At 38.9% G+C, this 8,674-nt stretch overlaps 1 pseudogene; it reads left to right on the top strand.

The window, feature by feature from the left end:
• Nucleotides 1-1,097: 1,097 nt before the first annotated feature.
• On the top strand, nucleotides 1,098-2,204 carry LOC143892937 (plasma membrane ATPase 2-like; annotated as a pseudogene).
• Nucleotides 2,205-8,674: the final 6,470 nt, after the last annotated feature.

Genomic DNA, 8,674 nt, shown 5'->3' with positions numbered 1-8,674 from the left:
TTCATACATTATTATCCTTGACGGAAATGATATTTCCGGTCTCTTTCTCAACATTCCCAATTTTCCACCACTCCTTGTTTGCCTTTTTTGAAAAAATAAAGAAAAAAAATAAACAAATGGGAGTACAAATGCCTTATTAATTAAAAAAATATCTTATTTAATATCTTAATTTTTTTCCAACTTTCAAGGTTAGAAGTTAAGGATTCGCCATATGATCATCACTAAGCGCACGGTTGGCCACAATGAAACTTGTTTCATGTTAAATCAGTGTCTCCAAGTTGAGACCAGGGTGAAGTGGCTAAGGTCATGTTCGTTTGAGATAGTGACAACCGATTGTTAGCGCAAAACCAATTATCAGACTCAAATTTAAATGTAATTTCGAGTCCAATAATAGGTTTGGGGCTCACCATTGGTTGTTACAATCTGAAACGAATAGGCCCTAAAAAACAAGAAACAAGAAACTAGTCTCCAAGCGATGAGAGGTAGAAACAAAAAAAATCCACTCAATATTGGATGAGTTTTTCTTGATTTTTAGCCACTTCTCAGCCCTATCTCATTCGTGCCCCCTCAAATCTCTCCCCTTCTCCCACCACCGCACCCCTTTCTCACCAATTGGAGAAATCGATTTATCGTAAAAAAAAATGAATTGGAATCAACCCGAACCCAGCCCGATTTTGTAGTAAAAACTCAACCAGAGTTGTGCCGTAGTAAGTGTTGAATATTAACTCAGCACAGACACATCTATATCCATCATTTGCATATGTTTCCATAAATTCACAGGATATCTACCGAACTTTTCATCCGAAACAAATATGTTTCTATTTCCATCACACCCAAAACACATTCCGAAACCTTAACTTCTGCTTTTGTTTTCAGTGGTTCTTCATTATTATACTAATTTGGTTGCTGCTTATTGTTTTCGCATTTCTGTTTTTCCTTCTTCAAACCTACATTACACTCTCTTTTTTTCACTTATGGAATTGTTGTGCTAGTTATGCGTGTTCTTATATCGCAATCTGTGAATCAAACAATTTATCATTTCTCACATTCTGTTTCCATTATTTTGTTTTGAAAGATTCAATATTAGAACCAGTGGAATGTCCTCTCTTGTGCAGGCAGCTACCGTCATATCTGCCGAAGCAAACTGGAAATTTGCTGGAATAAAAAGCATCGGTTGGCGTTGGACTGGAGTTGTTTGGCTCTTTAATATTGTAACTTACATGTTTCTTGATCCTCTCAAATTCTGTGTTCAATATGCACTCAGTGGAAAAGCCTGGGGTCTGGTTCTGGATCAGAGGGTCAATAAATTCAAATTTTACCATTCAAATACTTTTATATCTGTTATCCCATATTTTTTTAATGGCTCTTCTTCTATTTCTTTACGGTCGGCCTTATGTTTGAGCAGACGGCATTTACAAACCAGAAAGACTTTGGTAGGGAAGTTCGAAGGCGGCATGGGCACGTGAGCGGCGTACACTGCATGGACTTCAGTCGATAGAGACAAAGATGTTTGCCGATCGGACCACTTTCAGAGACATTAATATGATGGCTGAAGAAACTAAAAGGCGTGCAGAGATTGCAAGGTTAGTAACAGAATCCTTGAAATTATTTTGGATTGTGACCCAGACGTAGATACAAAATCCAACGGAGCATTTTAGAATTTAGATCTGAATGGAGGGCACCAATGTATGAAAATACTCTTCAAGAAGGGTATTTTCATAACATTTAAAACCCCTACAACTAACAACATGTTATTTTCCCTCTTCTGTTTCCATGGCAATTCTCTTTATCTAGTTTTTTTCCCACTTCCCTCCCATAAACCTAATCCCTAACTGTGTACACTGTCTAATTTGTTACCATCTTTCTTATTATTGCATTTACAGGTTGAGGGAGCTCCACACTCTGAAAGGAAGGGTGGAATCGTTTGCCAAACTAAAGGGCTTAGACATTGATGCTATCAACCAACACTACACACTGTAGATGTGTTTCTTGAGGGCTCCCTACCTTTCCCAAATTTCTTCATAATCATATTACCCATTTTCCGGTACTGTGCTCCATTTTCCGGTACTGCTATTCCTGGATCTTTATTTATCATTATAAATGAATAAAATCTATTATTTATTTGCAAGTTTCATGGCCAATATGTAAGAGAAGGATTTGTAAATTTCCAAGCAATTATGGAGTTCATTTTGAGCTGGCAAGCACCATCACCATCACCATCAACAGTCTGTGATGCTTAATTGGAGCCTGGTCATTTGAGAGATGAAAAGAGGGGAAAGATCTCTAATGAGGTCCTAAGCATCTCTCAATGTCAGTATCCAAAGGCCAATGGGCTCCACATGTTTAGATGATCTAAAGCATTCATTTACTGGGCCTTTCCTTGTATATGTTTTGGGAAGTGATATATCCGCCCCTTTTGATTACTTGGGACACCCAGCAGCAGTGTACATGGCAATCAGGCCCATTGAATGCTTCTGATGTGAAGTACATCAGCCCCTCTGCAGTCAGCTGCTGGGTGTCCCAAGTAATCAAAAGGGGCGGATTTATCACTTCCCTATGTTTTGCCCTAAAAATCTCCTCTACGTGATGATCCAAGCCCTCCGATTTGTGGATCGAACCGTAAGTGGATTCCACACTGACCTCAGTAGGGGAGCAACTTTGTCGGTTGGATTGGGTTGATGCCAGCCCTAGCCCAACCAGAGATAGCATTCTGATGCAGAACGTGCGGCGTGGATCAAATCTTTTATTTTTAATTTCTTATTTTCGTCATTTTATTTGTGGTATTTTTTTGGGATGTCAAATGTTGTTCTTTTAGCATGATTTTGGTGTTTTTAGAAAGGTTTTTCGATTACCTATCTAAAGAGCCCAAGATTACGCTATTTGGAGTTGATTTGGCTATGTTATAGGCAGTTTTAGGATATGATATAGTTATATTACGGGATTACTATTTAAAGAAAGTTTTAGTCATGTTTCTTCTTTTTATTTATCTTGCTTTAGTTAAAAGATTGAGAATAATAGTTAGGCAAGAATTTAGCGTTGCTATTCTTAGGTTTTGGTTTTTTATATAATGTAATGGCATGAGGAAAGATAGATTTGAATAAAGTTTATTTTTGGGATATCTGTTGTGAAGAACATTGGCTCGTTCACGTGGGTGAAGGAGCTTCGCTTCGGTCATTTGTTATGTTCGAGCTTTTCTCCAAACCGTGGCCTGGCCTTTCAAGCCCCCACAAGATTATTTTAATGCTGCTCGTGTCAATCTTTATCTTGGTGTTGCCGCTCTGACGCTCCCTGCGTCAGTTGGTATCAGAGCTCAAGGGATCTCCGACGAATGCACGACGGGATGAAGAAGTCGGTGCGCCTAACGTCGGCCTGTCTGATCTAGCCGTGGAGAACGATGATCTCCAACAACGGGTGAAGTCTTTCACACAGTTAGCATTACTCGAAGCCCGCATCCATGAGACGACGACCATGGATCTGAGAGTGCCTTCGAGAGCCCTTTTCATGGTTATGCTTCATGTAAGGGATTACAAAAAAAATAAAAAAAAATAATAATAATAAAGGGGGAATGAAGAATAGAAGATTGATGCAGTGCCGAAAATCAGATTTGGAGATCGATGGCCTAAACTTGAGATCGAGTTTTCTTCAAGCGGGGGTGAATGATGCAGAACGTGCGGCGTGGATCAAATCTTTTATTTTTAATTTCTTATTTTCGTCATTTTATTTGTGGTATTTTTTTGGGATGTCAAATGTTGTTCTTTTAGCATGATTTTGGTGTTTTTAGAAAGGTTTTTCGATTACCTATCTAAAGAGCCCAAGATTACGCTATTTGGAGTTGATTTGGCTAAGTTATAGGCAGTTTTAGGATATGGTATAGTTATATTACGGGATTACTATTTAAGAAAAGTTTTAGTCATGTTTCTTCTTTTTATTTATCTTGCTTTAGTTAAAAGATTTAGAATAATAGTTAGGCAAGAATTTAGGGTTGCTATTCTTAGGTTTTGGTTTTTTATATAATGTAATGGCATGAGGAAACAAAGATAGATTTGATCAATAAAGTTTATTTTTGGGATATCTGTTGTGAAGAGCATTTGCTCGTTCACGTGGGTGAAGGAGCTTCGCTCCTGTCATTTGTTATGTTTGAGCTTTTCTCCAAACCGTGGCATGGCCTTTCAAGCCCCCACGAGCTTATTTTAGTGCTGCTCGGGTCAATCTTTATCTTGGTGTTGCCGCTCTCACGCTCCCTTCGTTAGTTGGTATCAGAGCTCAAGGGATCTCCGACGAATGCACGACGGGATGAAGAAGTCGGTGCGCCTAGCGTCGGCCTGTCTGATCTAGCCGTAGAGAACGAAGATCTCCAACAATGGGTGAAGTCTTTCACGCAGTTAGCATTACTCGAAGCCCGCATCCATGAGACGACGGCCATGGATCTGAGAGTGCCTTGGCCTAAAATTGAGGTCGAGTTTTCTTCAAGCGGGGGTGAATGATGCAGAACGTGCGGTGTGGATCAAATCTTTTATTTTTAATTTCTTATTTTCGTCATTTTATTTGTGGTATTTTTTTTGGGGTGTCAAATGTTGTTCTTTTAGCATGATTTTGGTGTTTTTAGAAAGGTTTTTCGATTACCTATCTAAAGAGCCCAAGATTACGCTATTTGGAGTTGATTTGGCTAAGTTATAGGCAGTTTTAGGATATGGTATAATTATATTACAGGATTACTATTTAAGGAAAGTTTTAGTCATGTTTCTTCTTTTTATTTATCTTGCTTTAGTTAAAAGATTGAGAATAATAGTTAGGCAAGAATTTAGGTTGCTATTCTTAGGTTTTGGTTTTTTATATAATGTAATGGCATGAGGAAAGAAAGATAGATTTGACTAAAGTTTATTTTTGGGATATCTGTTGTGAAGAGCATTGGCTCGTTCACGTGGGTGAAGGAGCTTCACTTCGGTCATTTGTTATGTTGGAGCTTTTCTCCAAACCGTGGCCTGGCCTTTCAAACCCCCACGAGATTATTTTAGTGCAGCTCGTGTCAATCTTTATCTTGGTGTTGCCGCTCTCACGCTCCCTGCGTCACATTCCCTCAACCCTAACCCGAGCCTCTGGGTGGTTGAGGATGGTCAACTCTAACCCAACCTGCCTCTAAATCTCTCAACCTTAACCTAATCCATCTAACCTGAAATCGGATTGGATTTAATCGGGTCGGACAGAAAAATACAAGAAAAAAACATAACCCAAATAAAATCAACATAAAATTAGAGGAGGGAGGTCGGGTCGGGTTGCCAAGGCGTAAACTCCAACCCAATCCGATGAAATGCCAACCCAACTCGAGCCAAAATCAGGTTGAATCTGTTGGGTTTGGTTTGAGTCCGAACCAAGTTGCACCCCAAATAGTAGGGCTGTGGACTTACACACAACAAAAAGCGTAGAGAGAGAGAGAGAGAGAGAGAGAGAGAGAGAGAGGTCCATGGCAATGGCAATGGTGGCAGCAACAACAGTAGCAGTAGCAGCATCAGCATCAACATCAGCTTCTTCAAATCCAACCTTCCTCTATTCTAAAAAACACCCCACCCCCTCCCCCCATTTCTTCCCACGCCACCCCTCCCCGATCCCTAATTCCCTAAAACGCCCTCAAACCCCATCTCCCCTCCAAACCCCCCTAAAACACTCTCCATCCCCCCTCTAATCACCCTAGCCGCCCCCCACCTCTCCTCCCCCTTCCCCCACCTTCCGTGGCCAATGCTTCATCCTCCCAGACAACATAGACACGGATCAAATAATCCCAACCGAACACGATGTCAACGAAGTGTTGATGGATTTTAACCCCCTTTTCCAACATTTTCTCCGCCAAGTCTCGTAACTGAGCAAGGCCTTAGTGACTGCGGATCCTATGCGATTGCAAATCCTTGGGAGTTACATCATTGCAATGTTGTGTGCGATTGAAAGGCATCAAGGACTTGCAATCACAGACCACTTCTAGCCAATCCTAATTTTGCATGGACAAAATTGATTTCGGTGTAAAGGTTCCTCGAGCATAGCCATTGGAGGTTGCCGGAGCCGTTTGATGAATTTAGGTAAACCCTAACATGAAAGAAAAATGACTAGCTATGAAATGATAAAAGAAACTAGCATTTATAGCATTTTAATGAACTTGAAAAACAAAAGGGGTCTTCATATTCAGGCTTCAACTCCGTGAAAAACAATGGATCTTGATACAACATGCGTAGTTTTGAACATTACACTCTATTTAAAATACTAGTTTTCTTATATTATGCAACTTTAAAGTAGTCTTACAATGAAAAATTGCAGAGTTTTTTCATTCATGATTAGTTGAAAGTAGTCCATCTCGGCCTCCTAATTTATTTATATATAATTATTGCCATTTAAAAAAAAAAGGAAGATGGGGTTGTTCCAAAAGTATTTAAAGAGGACAGATCAAAAAGATCATATACATCCCTGATTATACTTTTGTTAAAAAGGGTATTAAAAGAGGACATGATAAAAAAGATCAGATGCATCCCTGATTATACTTTTGTTAAACTCATAGTGCACAATGCTTTTTAAGATCAGTACCGCAAGGGGCCATGAACTTACAGTTACTGAGAGAAAGGAAACAAACAAAAAGGTTCATATATGGAGTGTATCCAGATGGAGTGACTAAAACCTAGTGGTACATCTGAGAGAGAGATCAGAATATCCCAAAAACAATGTATTGGTCATGTAATCTGGCTTTGTGTTTTTTCAACCATTCCCTTGCCTTCACCACGTCAAACTTTCTCCGCTGCAAGATTGTCAAAACAAAAGCTTAGATAATTTTTCTATTCAATTTACTTAATTATCATGATCGCTTTTTTTCTCATTGCAGTAAGTAAAATCATGCCACTATCTTTATCATATTTATCTTTTTGTTCCTTACTATCTCTACTTATTTTTGGCGCATTCTTTCTTAAAATTTGAATGGAAATTCTAATGAAAACCCAAGATAAAATTTTGAAATATAGCATCAAACTAGCGAATTGGGCTCACCAAAATCTGATACGTCTGATCTCCCTAGTCCCATCAGGGAAGGACCTGATCATTAATGAGACGCCCGGTTGATCTTCTCCCACCCATTCAATCTCTTGATCATAAAAGTATCTCTTGGGGCTCGATGTGGAAGCTCCGTCCGAGGATGATGTATCTTTTATCATGCTCAAATGGTTATGACTCAAAGACTGCTGAATGTCGTCCGAGGAGCAGTGATGGCTCGAATCCGGGTTCTGTACAGATGAGCCCGAGGATACCACAGTGCACTCCTCAGCAGTGCTCTCCTCAGCAGTATTATATGGGCTCTAGGAAAGGAAAAAAATAGTGAATATTTTTCTTATGCTTCAAAGTAACTAGTAAAGTTAGATGTGTTAATCTGTTAAAACTAGGAAAGCCAGAAGTGGAAACGTCATTTCTATAAAGAAATGGAGGTATGAAGTTCAGAGTTCATAGGCACTCTAATTATTCAATCAAAAGAAAATCTAGTATGACATTACTGGTAAAAGAAGAGAAATTAAGATGAAATAAAATTACCATTAAATAAATGAAAAGCATTTGAATAGATAAAAACATCTAAGATGGGGAAGTAGGAATTACAGTATTAATTGCAGTTTGCTGAAATACCAAGATTAAACATTTAAGAAAAAAGTAGGACTAACCTCTTCTGGTGGATCGGTTACTGGGACACTCTGTAGTGTCGAAATATGCAATCCATCAGAGCTCTGCAGTTCTTGTGGTGGAGTGCATGTTTGGACACTGTAGAGCTCCTTGACTTTCTCATAGTTGTCTCTCCACCATGCTCGAGCATCCTCCACATCAAACATATCCTCACTGAATCCAGACAATTAAGATCCAATATTTTAAAAAGCTCAACAATCTCAACAACAAATAAGTACTGAAACAAAAACAGTGTAATTAAATATTCGATTGGTCGTAAACTGTTAAACCAAAAAAAGAAGAAAAAAATTCTTCATTTGAAAGGTCTACCACCAAAAGTTCTACTTTTACTTAATGGATTGTCTAAATTAAGGGTCTCATAATCCACTTGTATTGTGCACATCATTCACACTATTTTTCTAATGGCAAAGAATTATGCATGCCACTATCTTTATCATATTTATCTTTTTGTTCCTTACTATCTCTACTTATTTTTGGCACATTCTTTCTTAAAATTTGAATAGAAATTCTAATGAAAACCCAAGATAAAATTTTGAAATATAGCATCAAACTAGCGTAATTTTGCTCACCAAAATCTGATACGTCTGATTTTCCTAGTCCCGTCAGGGAAGGACCTGATCGTTAATGAGACGCCCGGTTGATCTTCTTCCACCCATTCAATCTCTTGATCATAAAAGTATCTCTTGGGGCTCGATGTGGAAGCTCCGTCCGAGGATGACGTATTTTTTATCATGCTCAAATGGTTATGACTCAAAGACTGCTGAATGTCGTCCGAGGAGCAGTGATGGCTCGAATCCGGGTTCTGTACAGATGAGCCCGAGGATACCACAGTGCTCTCCACAGCAGTGCTCTCCTCAGCAGTATTATATGGGCTCTAGGAAAGGAAAAAAAATAGTGAATATTTTTCTTATGCTTCAAAGTAACTAGTAAAGTTAGGTGTGTTAATCTGTTAAAACTAGGAAAGCCAGAAGTGGAA

Source organism: Tasmannia lanceolata, unplaced genomic scaffold (assembly GCF_043159265.1).
Source record: "Tasmannia lanceolata isolate RefF3 unplaced genomic scaffold, GAP_Taslan_0.1 ptg000002l, whole genome shotgun sequence".
In the NCBI taxonomy this organism is placed as follows: Eukaryota; Viridiplantae; Streptophyta; class Magnoliopsida; order Canellales; family Winteraceae; genus Tasmannia; species Tasmannia lanceolata.
The sequence above is the reverse complement of the archived record's forward strand: the minus strand, read 5'-3'. Positions and strand labels throughout refer to the sequence as shown.